This window comes from Astatotilapia calliptera, chromosome 5 (assembly GCF_964374335.1).
Source record: "Astatotilapia calliptera chromosome 5, fAstCal68.1, whole genome shotgun sequence".
NCBI lineage: Eukaryota > Metazoa > Chordata > Actinopteri > Cichliformes > Cichlidae > Astatotilapia > Astatotilapia calliptera.
This window is the reverse complement of record NC_137426.1, coordinates 13968712-13981547: the sequence shown is the minus strand read 5'-3', so window position 1 is coordinate 13981547 and position 12836 is coordinate 13968712. Positions and strand designations below refer to the sequence as shown.

At 37.9% G+C, this 12836-nt stretch overlaps 1 long non-coding RNA gene across 1 annotated transcript; it reads left to right on the top strand.

The window, feature by feature from the left end:
• Positions 1-6113: 6113 nt before the first annotated feature.
• Positions 6114-8443, top strand: LOC145428875 (uncharacterized). The gene is made up of 5 exons (XR_013909206.1): positions 6114-6251; positions 6700-6735; positions 7094-7246; positions 7611-7701; positions 8303-8443. It is a non-coding gene; the product is annotated as an uncharacterized LOC145428875 (long non-coding RNA).
• Positions 8444-12836: the final 4393 nt, after the last annotated feature.

The window sequence follows — 12836 nt, the reverse complement described above, 5'->3', positions numbered from 1 at the left end:
TCTCCACCTTTTATCTGTCAAATTAGCCATGAAGTCAGAGCGGCAGAGATCATCCCAAAGGAGAGGATGGAGCAGTGAGCTATCAGGACGTCAGGTTCTGCACAAATGTTCACGTCAAACAAGTAATTTCATCTTTTCCCAAATTACTGCAGGTGGAAATATGGAGATAAGCACAGAGAGAATTCACAGAGCTCAGCTGTCACTGAAGATAAATGGGAGAATTTAAAATCATTTAAAGGTGCTGCATGGATCATTTTTTACCACAAGTATATAATTGTTTAATTAGTACTCAGTACTTGGTGCAATTAACTTGAGCAAATTAGATCACGGCATTGATGACTAGCCACCTCTCACTACCTTAAGTGTTGATGTTTCTACAAACCAAACCATTTTTTCATGAAACACTGCTCCTCTTTCCAGCCTTCTTTTTAAAAAAAGAGAAACATGCCTGTATCTTTTCACTTTCATCTTTTCAATTAAATCATCACAGACGACTTTTAATTTTGAGCCAGCGATAATGAAAGCATGTGTCTTTATTAGAATTCGTAGTTTTAGAAAACGACTCTCTTCTTTTTGTTGTCAACATTTCAGCCAAGATCAAGATACACTATAATGGTAATGAATATGCAGACACCTATTTCACATCCAGTGTAAAGTTTCTTTCTATGTCTTGGGCCAGTTTTCTCACAGTATGGTGGAATATTTAGATTTATGTTGACTTAATCAATGATATTTTAGACAGGGCTTTAGTGTGCTTCCAGCATGTCAGCATGTCACTTCCCATACAGCAGTAGTAGTGGCACATTTTACTTGAGCCACCTCATCTAACACTTACTCATTGTGTGTTATGATTATCCAGCGATCATGTTTCAAATACATGTGGTGTTAAAGATCATGATCCTTGCCATAATTGTTTTCTCTCTCCTCTCTCATCTATCTGTATTTGTTTGTAGTAGTCTGTGTTCATGGGTGGGACTCATCTCGGGTTCCCACCTCTGGTCTGTTATTCTTTGCTGGATTGTTGAACTACACAGTTTGTGAAACCCTGGCTTCTTCTGCTCTGTGTGTTTGTGCGGCTTCTGGATTCTCTTCTCCCAGTGCGGGGTGAGCCAACCCTGAGTTGAGAGAGTGTGTTTTGTGGCTTATTAGATGTGTAGATTCCCTTCCCTCCTGGATGCCTGGAGCACTTTTCTCCTTTTTTGTATTGCATTATTGTGTAATTATTTCACTGTAAATGCACTGAACTTTGATTTCTGAGTCCTGTGCTTGAGTCTAACCTGCTTACCGGCTGTAAAAAAAATCCTTTGTCTCCTCTGTGTAGCATCACCATCAAAAGAGATCTTGTCGAAAAGATTAATGTAGAGTGTTCAGGTACAAAAGTCTTGACCTATACAAAAGATTGAGATCTCCAACTGTATTATAAGATTGACTGCCAGCTGAATGCAAGCTGAATTACTGGCAGCTACTGACAGTCTGCTTTGATACCTTCATTTAATGACAGAATTTACTTAATGATTCATGTTTACACTAAGATGAATCCTATTGATTCAGTGAGTCAGTCAACTGTTTTGTTAAAGCTACATCGAGGCTTCCATGATAGCATTTACTACAGCTTTCAAGTAGCTGTGTTTTGTTACAGCGTGGTTTTTATTCTTGCGTGTTATTACCTAAAACCTTGAACTTAACTGTGGAGATGAGCAAGGACAGTGAAATCACCGCAGAGACACTGAGCAGTAAGGTGCTTCAAAAACATTACGAACAAAACAAGAGTTTATTAAACCTCTTTAACTGAAGGTCATAATCACGTAGTGTCTGTAATGTTACACTACATGGATAAAAGCAGCCCATACTCATTTCTGAGTGTGATGCAATGCTGTTTTTTCAAAGTGAATAGTTAATGCACAAGGTGCGCTTTGGCCCTGGTTTGCGACACACCAGTGAGGAGCAGTTGTCGTTAGCAACTTGTCATTTTTGAATGTGCAGGATTGCTTTTGTGAAGGGGCAAGACACAATTTTCTCCTAATCATAAGCAAGTAGTCTGTAGGATCTAAGCCCCACCAGTATATGAAACCAAATAAAAATCATACAAATAAACAACTGAGGGAAATGAAAGGTAGAAATTTCGAACGCGACATTAACCACAGTGTCGGTCCATCGCTACCCTTCCTGGCTCATGATCCGGTGTGTAAAGGGGGCCATTATCTTTTGGCGGCCAGCATTGCCTCGCTCGATGAATAAAGGCCCTGATGCCAGAAGGCACTATGTGTGACACAAGTGCATCTGACAATCTGGAATTACGTGATGGCCCAGGATGAGAATGTGCTGCATAATCTAAAGAAGCAACTAATATCAGCGTATCAGCTGATATCAGCTAATAATCAGCGTTACAGGTTTTGAAACCACCTTGCAAGTTCTTCTCAGTTAACATTTAAATGATGAATAAATTCAAAATCCAGTTAACTAGCCTGGTGTTTACCGTGTACTGCCATTCAGATCTTACTTTTTGGTTTGCTTTTAACTTTTAGTCATTGCTGAGGTGAGAAAATAATCTATGCTGCTGCACCTTCTATTATGTAATCATTTTTGTGGCACTGTTTAATGATCGTAGCTGCGGCAGACGCATAAAGATGATGACAATTCTTAAAGTTATGTCCAACGTTCTGATTGGTTGACTGACTGACTTTTACAAAATGTTTGAACATCTATAGATCTGAAAACTGTAAATGGAACTGTATTAAACTATATTAAGATGTGAAACTTTTACCGAGGTTATTACAGCCCTGTAATTACAAAGACCCTAATAGATCCTGATGATGCACCTTCTTCCATTTGTCAAATTCAGTGTCTGCCTTGCTAACACACAGCTTTGGTGCTGTGAGACTTGACTGTGTGGATAATTAGAAACTTGGAAAGGTGAGAATAAATAATCTGGCACTCCAGTGACTGTTAGTGTGATGGATGAATGGCTAGATGGCAAATGGAAGGAGACAAGATTAAAAAAAGAAGAATATAGATTATAAATGCTTTAGGAGAGTGCTGGTGGTGAAGGGGACTAATAACTGTATGGATTATAGAGAAATATTAAATACATTGGCATAATATATTGTAAGAACCTTATAAACCTGTCAAAAATGCCCCAAAAATGTTATTGGAAAAAATCTTTAATGAAGCCCTCATTTCCAGACAGTGCTAAACAATAAGAAAACTGTCGGATTTGCCTTGCAGGCTGAAAGTATTTGGAACCTCCTGCTAAGTGCAACCTGGGGAAACTGACAAGAGAACAGTGACAAGAAACTCAAACACAGCATGACAAAACCAACAAAGGCTTCTGAGAACTTATCAGGATGCAGGAGCTGTTTGAGTGGACATCAGGGTACAGGATGTCGCTCCTCCAAACCATGCATTTAGAGTTGACAATAAGATATTACCAAACACAATGACCCAGAAAATGAAACAGCGACCCTTTTTAATATTGCAACAGAGATATGCATAAATCTTTAGACAAACTATCCTTCTGAATATTCATCTTATAATCCTGTTTCCACTTCTGCCTCTGAATCACAAGCTGTTATTTGCTTTCTTTGATGGATCTTCTGAGCCTTGTCCATACAAGATGTGGCTGGTTTGCAGTCACTGGTCTCCAGGGTCCCGTCTGGCTTCATCTGACAGTTGGAAAGATGAGCACTGAGGGCCCTCAAGAGCCTGTCAGTCTGACACCTTTGTCAACAAACCGTTATATTAGCTACAATGATATGCACATATTGTGTGAGTTCATGAGAATCCATGCGTTTTGATGGATTTTTAAAATTATTTTTGGACTTGAAATAATGAAGGTTCTACTTCTAACACTTAGTCTTCATAGTTAAATGTCATGTTCTTTGTGCTAGCGTTAGTCCCTTCTTGCATCACCTGTACCATGTCTTGCCTCTGTGAGTAGTCAGCCTTTGTCTCTTTTTTTTTTTTTTTTTTTTTTTTTCCGCCTGTCCCATTTGGTTCTTTAGCCTCAGAATTGTTGTCTGAAGACCAACAAGGATACCCAATGGATTTACTTTGCCAAATGGATCATCGTGGCATTGCCGTATTGGTCCATTTGGTCGATCTTTGTTTTTATTATTTATTATATTTTATTTTCAGATGTTACAGACGGGACAGACATGAATGAGAGATAGGAAAGGGAGAAAGAAAGAGGAAGGAAAGGAAAAACAGAAGGGGAGAGGGACAGTGAGAAAGGGGGGGAGAAAAAAAATAAAAATCTCCTGGATCACCTGTTGAGAGAAGAATAGAAAACAAGCAAAAAAAGACAAAAAAACAAAACAAAACAAAGCAACATACTAAACACAACACCATCGCATTAATCTAGCTAAGTGTAAACAGCAGTAAATACTAAATATTCAATGTTGTTGTGCAGCACGCAGGACAGATGTGCTTCGAAGTAGCAGCCAAGAAAGGTGTAATTTGGGTCTACGAGCAGTGAACACCCGTGTGCATACCTGTGTGGATCAGCGCGCTTGTATTCCAAAGGTTTCTTCATGTAACGATCTGCTAGGGAGTGTGGGGGGGCCACAGCCCCGTCCTCCAGGGTGTGAAGCAGGTATGGAGGAGATCAAAACTCCAGACATCCAGAGGCCCCCAGAACACAAGAAACCATGGAAGACCAACAGAGGGGCAGCCGCGCCACTGTTCCAGTAAGAGCTGAGGAGAGTCCCAGATGAGGGTTCACTCAGCAGCCGCGGAGCAGAAGCCAGGGGGAGTTGCAGTGACGCGCCCGTGAGCTCCGCCGGCCGCCAGATGTGCCTGAGTGACCGAGCCCCAGCCTTTGTCTCTGCATTTGTTTACCTTTGACCTTTGTTTAGTTGATAGTTTCATGTCAAAATCATAGTTTGCATCTGTTTATCTCCTTAGTTATGTATGTATATATATATGTATATATTGTACTATTCTTAGTTAGTGTATTGTCTGTCTTGTCTTAATGTTGGTTTATAATGGAGCACTGTAACAAAAAATAATTTCCCCCAGGGATCAATAAAGTATTCTGATTCTGATTCTGATTATGTCTCTTTGTTTGATACTCTCTTCCCGCAGCAAGTTTATGTGTCGTGAGTCTGGGTCTCTGTCTCTGAGTTTATTTTTCCTGTCTTATTTTGATAGTCCATTTTCTCACATGTGTTATGTTTAGTTTTGCCTTCTGTGCTTTGCCAGTTAGATTCTGTTCAGCCATGTTTATATCATCCGAGTTGTTGATGTAGCAGAACAGTAGTCGGTCCCGCAAGAGTTGGGGTTGTACTTAGTTTTTTGCAGGACTGTATGGCCTGCAAAATGTTAATAATAAGAGCCTGTGTAAAGTTTGCATGGGTTCTATTTTATCCATGCATTTGCACATGCACATGGGCACTACAGTGCTGAGTCCTGCTCCCGCATTAATTCACTGACCAACAGCTGATGGTGTAAATGTAACAGGAATGTACTCAAACAATGCAGGGAAGATGACTGTAGAAATGCAACAGTATTAATCTGTGCAGCTTTCAAAATGTTCATGAGGGAGAATGGATACACCATTTTGTTTGCTTGTGATTTCCCGGCGAGAACAGATTGCATGAATGTCATCTAAGATCTGTCATGATCCTGTTTCTTATTTATGAATATACATCAGTGTAAACATGCTGCAGATTGTAAACAACTTGTAGCTCATATGTACAGCAGATAACTTACTGAACATATATTGGACAAATATTTATTATTTACTTTTGTAGTTCAGGTTAAATTAATGTTCATTTTAAACTGATTTATGGACAAAAAGAAATCATGTCAAACAGAATATAAAAAATGATGGTTCAATTGAGCATGCTGGGGGTTGAGGAAATGAGAAGCAAGAGTCTGCCAGCTAAATCAAATGCATACAAGATAAACACACTAATAGGCTCAGTGAGGTTCAGAGGACTATATGTCAGCTGTCTCTCTGTACACTGAAAAAAAGGGACTGGCCATCTCTTGGATTTATGTAAGCATCTTGCATGTATTTAACACAATTGCCTCATGTTTTAAAGTTAAATGTAACTATATAGTGTAAAAACTACATGATATGCAGAAAGGGTGTATTAAATTGTTCATATCATGTTCAGGTGAAGTAAGTCAATAAGATAGCAACGTTAAATCTCGTGAAACCACGCGTGATTTCATCTCGCGGGCTTTGGATCGTGGTTTAAAAAAGGCATCCATCTCAGTCAAGTCGAGCAGCCAACTCTACGTTTTTGGTATGTCTTGATTTTTTGAATTAATATTTACCATATTTCAGCCAAATGTAGTTAAACGTCTAGAGTGTCGCCATGTAACATGCTAAAAAAGAGCCGTTAGCTTATTTGCTGTTTTATCTGTTGTCAAAGAATTGGCGCTTTTTCATTTGAATTTGTCTTTGGCACAAGAGCCGTAATATCACATTAAACCTAATTGCGAGGCACTCATAACATAATTTGGTTTTCTGTGTGAATAGATTTGCCAACTGACTCTTCAGTTACATTGTGTATTTACTGCACCATGGTGTTAGTGAGATTTTGGACATTGAACAGCTTTAGCTAATATCATCAGCGGCATTATGCTAGCTTACATCCCTACCCCTCCTGGCCTCACCTGCTGTCCTTTTGTTTTTGTTTTTGTTTTTTTTGCTGCACATTGAGAGACCACATCTATTCTGCATTTCACCAGGAGTCAGCTGATGGATTGTGGGTTCAAGGTGTTATGGTAAGAAAGTATATTCTATTTTCGTTTCTGTAACTTAATTATAATGGGTTTTTTATAATTATTAGGTGCATGCATACTCACCCTATTAATACAACTGAGAAATCCAAAATCTGCCATAGGTTTAACTTATACCTGTATGTATTGCCAGAAAGGTGATTACTGGACTCGCATTAATGCACACTTGAACTGAAATGAGGTTGTAACTTGTGGGTTGTTGGGTTGCAAATCAGAAACAAACATCTTTGGATTTTTTTTAATCCCATAAGATCTGGAAACACAGTTTTTATTCAACAAAACATTACTGATTAACCAAGCACAGTGCCTGCTGTTATTTCAAAATAATTTTATGTCATTTCAGATAAAATGCAGCATTCCAGTGCATCCCAACCATGCCTTTACAGTCAAGGTTTCTGACGGAGCTGAGTTTCTCTCTGACAGTCTGCTGAAAGTGTTTGCAAAGTGATCGGGGGAACAGGGCACAAAGCTAAAGGATGTAGCTGCCATTATGACAGTAAGAACTTTAAAATTCTTTAACTACAAAGTGTATATGTATTGCATTAGGTCAGTAAAATTTTTATGCTACATCCATTGAAACAGTCAACTATTACCTGTGAGTACTGATTCCACTAAAAGGATGCCATAATTTTCGTCATGCATTTACTGGCCCACTGAGAAAAATTTATCTTTTTTTAAAAATAAATGTTCTGGAAACTATATATCCATAAAGTTGATGTCAAACAGGAACTTTTGATATTGCTTTGTAGATGCTGGTGTTGCATGTTGACTGGTTTAAAAAGTCAAGAGTTTTTGTCTGGGATCATTTTCTTCTGTGCTACTGAAAAGTTCACAAATCTCTGTTTTCTTTGTTATAATAGTCAAGGATGACATTAATGCTCGGAGTCCCTCATCAAAGTGCTCCGCATCTGTGTGAAAGACAATTGCAACATCTTGGTGCAGGAGTTCATGGTGAGTGTTTTATGAGTAGATTGTGGATTTGCAACCTTTAAAAATGCATTTAGTTATCCACTTGATCCTCATTGGACTGGTTAGGACCAGTAGTCCTCTTTAATAATTTGAAGTTCACATGAGGCCTGGTAGTGAACTCGGCCGGCCCTTGAGGCCCCACCCCCACCCCTGTATTAGGGGTCACATCAGTGTGAAAAAACTTTAAATTTGTCATTCTAATGAACAAAGGAAAATCCCACCAGTATTTACATTAGCTTTTGTTTGAAAAAAAAAAAAAAAAAGACCAACTGACCAACAGCTAACCAAATTGTGGGGCTGAAAGTCTAAATTCTAACATCTTCTGAGTGACATAGCCTGGATTTCTGATGGGCCGGTGTCTTTCTAAGAAAAACTAATGTAAAGCATTTGAAATTATTATGTTTTTCACCCTCTCTTAGAAACTCTGTTAGACCATGAATGGCAGCATGGCAGGCCACTCTTTGGCTATAGCTATTTACTATGTTGCTTGCATTGGTTTAAATTACTCTAACATTAGAACTGGTAGATTCAAAAGAGATGAGTTTAAAAAGGAATCTTAAAGAAATGTTTTGTGTTTAACCAGGACTTGACTGAGGCCACTGCACAGATTGAGAAAACCACAATGAACATCTGTCTCCAGAGATGCGCCAGGCAATGACTTTTCTGATGTTGTTCTTCAAGATCTGGATAACGTGACCTTTGCAGTAGCCATGCTGTTTGGACCTTTTTTATTCCTTCAACATGAGTTACCCATCACAACTCTGCTACACTTTTGAGGTGATTCAATGGGTGGTAATGGAGTTGGATGCAACTCAGCTCTCAAGAAAAGCTCACAACTAAGACAAAACTGCTCCTGCAACGAAGCTCACTGTTATGCATGTGAGGTGACCAGCTCTAGGTGAGAGGACATTTAAATCTCACACTTGTTCTGCTGCATTTTTGAAGCTCAATTCCAGGAACGGATCGCAGGGTTCATTTTTATATACTCTGCAACTGCCATGAGGACGAGCTGTTTTTTGTTGTTGTTTGTTTTTCCTTTTGCTCTGTACAAGTTCTGTTTGTCTGTTTGGCAGCATTTTTAAATTTCTCTTTGTATTTTTTCTTTCTTTTACTAGTGAAGAGATGTAGCGTGAACAGTTATACAGTCTAAATATCCCATATGGGTCGTGTGAAATGGTATTTTCAGTTTCATTCAGTTGAAGTAAAGAACATTGAATATTTCTAAGTGTGCTGTTTTGAACCAAGATGTCACAGTATGATCAGTGCTGTAATTTTTGACAGTCACTGTATCAATGTTATTTTTGCGTCTCTTGAATAAAGTTTTTGACCTGCAAGTGCTAATTTCTTTAGTTATTGGGGTAAAATGGGTAGTGTTAATAGGAAGGTGTTTGCCAATTCAGTAACCTAATTTAATGTTAATGGAAACTAACACTACCTCAAATTGTTTAGTTATAATTGTTGTTTAACTGAATCTTGACGTCAGAGGCCTTAAATAGAATGTTTTGATTTGTTCTTTCCCAACATTTTTCAAAAGAAACAGTCTAATTTCTTTGCTGCGATTGATTCCAGAGAACACGGAAGAACTGACATTATTTAACTGTTGATTTATATAGATTCAGTAGAGGAGTAATGTCAGTTTAATTCTTTACCTACTGCAGTGAAATTAGACATGTTGTTTTGAAAGGTTACTGGTGGATGCCAGCAACCATCTTGGAAGAGAACAATACAATCTGTTATAAGGCCTCCATTTGAAAATTGTGTATTTGATACTAGAATATAATAGCAAAATGTAATTTGAAGATAACATATAGTATTTAAGTGACCAAGTAGTATTGGGTAAAAGTTATTGAATCGTGTTGGGATAACGTGAAAAAATTGTGAAGGATTAAAATATTCCAAGAGCTCAAATTACTTCATCAAAACATGTTTAAGTCACATTTTATCAACACAAATTGCACAGGTTTATTGAACATGAATAAATTGTGTTAATTTAACTCAATTGTTTAAGTTGCTGCCAAAGCAAAACATCTGTGTGCAACAAATGTCCACCATTGAATTAAGTAAATCCAACAACATATTTTTTTCAGTGTACATCATGATGTGCTAGTGTTGATCACTGGAGGCCAAATACCTCAGGTGTAATGAGAGCAGGTTTCTAGTTTATAGTGTTTTCAGCAGCTCAGTGTGGTTGTTCAGACACATAATGATGTACATCTGTTCCCATGTTATTGCTAAATTAAAATAATATACAAAAAGCAAATAGGAATTAAAGTAAGTCATGCTCACGCAATATTTTCTGATTGTGGACAATGGAAACTTTACAAATAAACTATTAACAGCCACAGTGTAAGCCAAGAGATGCAATTTCATCACTTTTGGCAGATTATTAATAATTACTAAATAAATACTGCGGTTTCCTTTATTTATTACATTTTCTTATAAAGTGCACAAAGAGCTGTATCATTAAAGAGGCTAAATAGCCATATAATTTTCTCTTCTTATTTAATAGCAACTTTTGTACATTTCTATACTAATAGTGGGAACTATTACAAAATAGAAAATACACTGTATTGTTACACCCACGTCCTCCTGCTTGACACAGTCAGTCAAACTTAAGAAAGATCTCACTAGAGGACATTTGGCTTCCAGTGGTAGGGATCAACATTGCTGTATGTGCACAGAGTTCTGACTGACATACCATTTCCAGAAATGTTTTAATAAAATGTATATTTATCCAGGCTTTCTGGCTCCCACACAGGAATCACAACATATAGACACATAAATGAATGGGAAATATAATAAAGCATATTATGATCATGTACAAGAGTAAGACAGCAGTAAAAGCAAAGGTAATGTTATAAACTCTAATGTGAAGAAAACCAAAATAGAGTGGAAAGTCAATATTAATCGTTGAACTACACGTGTACAACTATCCAGCACAATAAACTCCCTTAGTTGTAACAGGAGCACTTTTTCCTAAAGCTTTTGTTCTTTTAGAAGCTTCAATTAAATTAACCCATGTAATTTGTTTAATGAGAACATAAAAAAGGACACACTGTCTGATAAAGAGGCCAAGAACTAAATAAACAAAGAATACAGCTACACAACAACACGGGAGAACATGGAAGCAGAACAGTAAAATATCTAGCAGCGATAATGCTGCAGGATGTATGTTAATAAATCTAATTACCTTGTTCTTTTAAGTTACCACTGCTTCTTTTTAATACACAATCTCCCCAATCTCTGTGTTAATTAAGGTTTTTGTGACTTGGTGGTCTGCGACTTAAAACACTTGACTAAGAATTTAATGATTGTACAGGACAACATAATTATTTGTAGCATTACTAAGATGGGGCTGTGGTGCTATGGTTGGCTGGGAGTCAGAGTTAAGAGTAGGCTTTATATCCTACGTTTTCAAGCTTTACATCTATCAAAATTGGGTTTTTTTACTGAGCTCCATGCAGGGCTGCTCAGTTTAAGGGAGTGCTGGTGTCTAACTGGGTAAGAGGAAACTGTTACAAATAAAATGAGAATAATTTATTTTAACACAGTGACACTGGCAGTGTTTTCTACTTCATCAAAATGTAGGAAAAGGAAAGAGATCTCTGGGCTTTAACAAATCTTTATCGGTGAAGGATATCTTTAGCATAGTGTGACACTTTTGATCCACTATATAATTATGATGTTCCACATTATTATACTGAACAGCAGGGGGGAAAGACGAACCATAGGGCTCCAGGATGTCAGTTAAGGCTACAGCTGTCAACCTTAGAAGTGTGAAAGCAAAGGAAGAAATGGCTGTTAAAGCAGTCTTTTTCTTTATTTATGGAGTCATTTAGAAAACTGGTGTTATTGGTGTTACATGTTATATCACTATGGTTTTGTTTTTGTAAACAAAACCCATTAGAACACTCAAACTAAAAATGAAGAAACAATGTTTATATTTATGAGTTGTGATGACTGTGATGATAAAATCTAGCAACCATCTTCAGTCCGTGGATACATCCTGGAGCCAGGCCTGGTCAAAAGACCTATTTGCAAATGTCTAGTAGCCATGCCTCAACCCACATGAGTCTTGTGTGGTGGGTCCACTTAATGGGTGGCAATTTTTACACACAGAAGAAGCTCCAGCAGTCACTTCATTAGATACAATGTAAGTGGTTAAAACAAAATAAGCAGTCCCTTTTCTTCTGTATTCTGTGTGAACATGTGTGCTGAGTTTGTTCTGTAATTTGATGATAACTCTTAAAGCAAGATTATTCACACTTTAAATCACAACTAACCTGTAATGCAGGAAACAGACCTACTCTCAAAGCCTGAAACACTCAAAGGCATCACACTGCTTTTTTAATGATCACAGTCATTAATTCTGTGATTAAAATGCTGATATCCACACACACACACACACACACACACACACACACACACACACACACACACACACACACACACACCCAAAACTCATGAACACACAGTCACATAATGGATGTGTAAGTCAGTCAGACATAAAAGTAAACAAACAGCACAGCTTTAAGCTCTCTGCCACTAATGGCCCTATCAGTCACACATAAACTCAAAAATGCACTGCATGGGAGTGCTGCTGAACTTCAGAGTCAATGATGAATATACTCTAACTTTATTCTTGATTTTCTACAGTGGAAAAAAACACATCTAGTTTTAAGCTTCTCAGTGTTTGAATTAATGACTCGAATGCGCAACTTAGAGCTTTTGTTTGTTAACGGAAAATTTGTCGCACAGTTTTTGGCTCAGTCCAGTTGGTTTTTTCACAACTTCACTACACTACTCTCAATTCAGCCAGCGGGTGTCCTCAGACTTTTTTCACGGTCCTTTTGCCTAACGCCACAGTCCTACCTGCTCACCTTTCTTTCAATGTGAAAGTGCCATGGTTTCTAAGTTGAATAAAAAGTGTCCTTGGAGCTGTGTGCAGCAGGCTCTGGGACTACAGTTTTCTCATTTAGTGTCAAAGTCAAAATGTTACTCAGTTCTCCCATATGGCAGAGGCTGGGCACAAGTCAGCTGCAACAGGTGCAAACCAAACCAAACTGGTTTGGATTCAAACCCAAACCCTTTGAATGACAGTACTGTATTTGACCCAT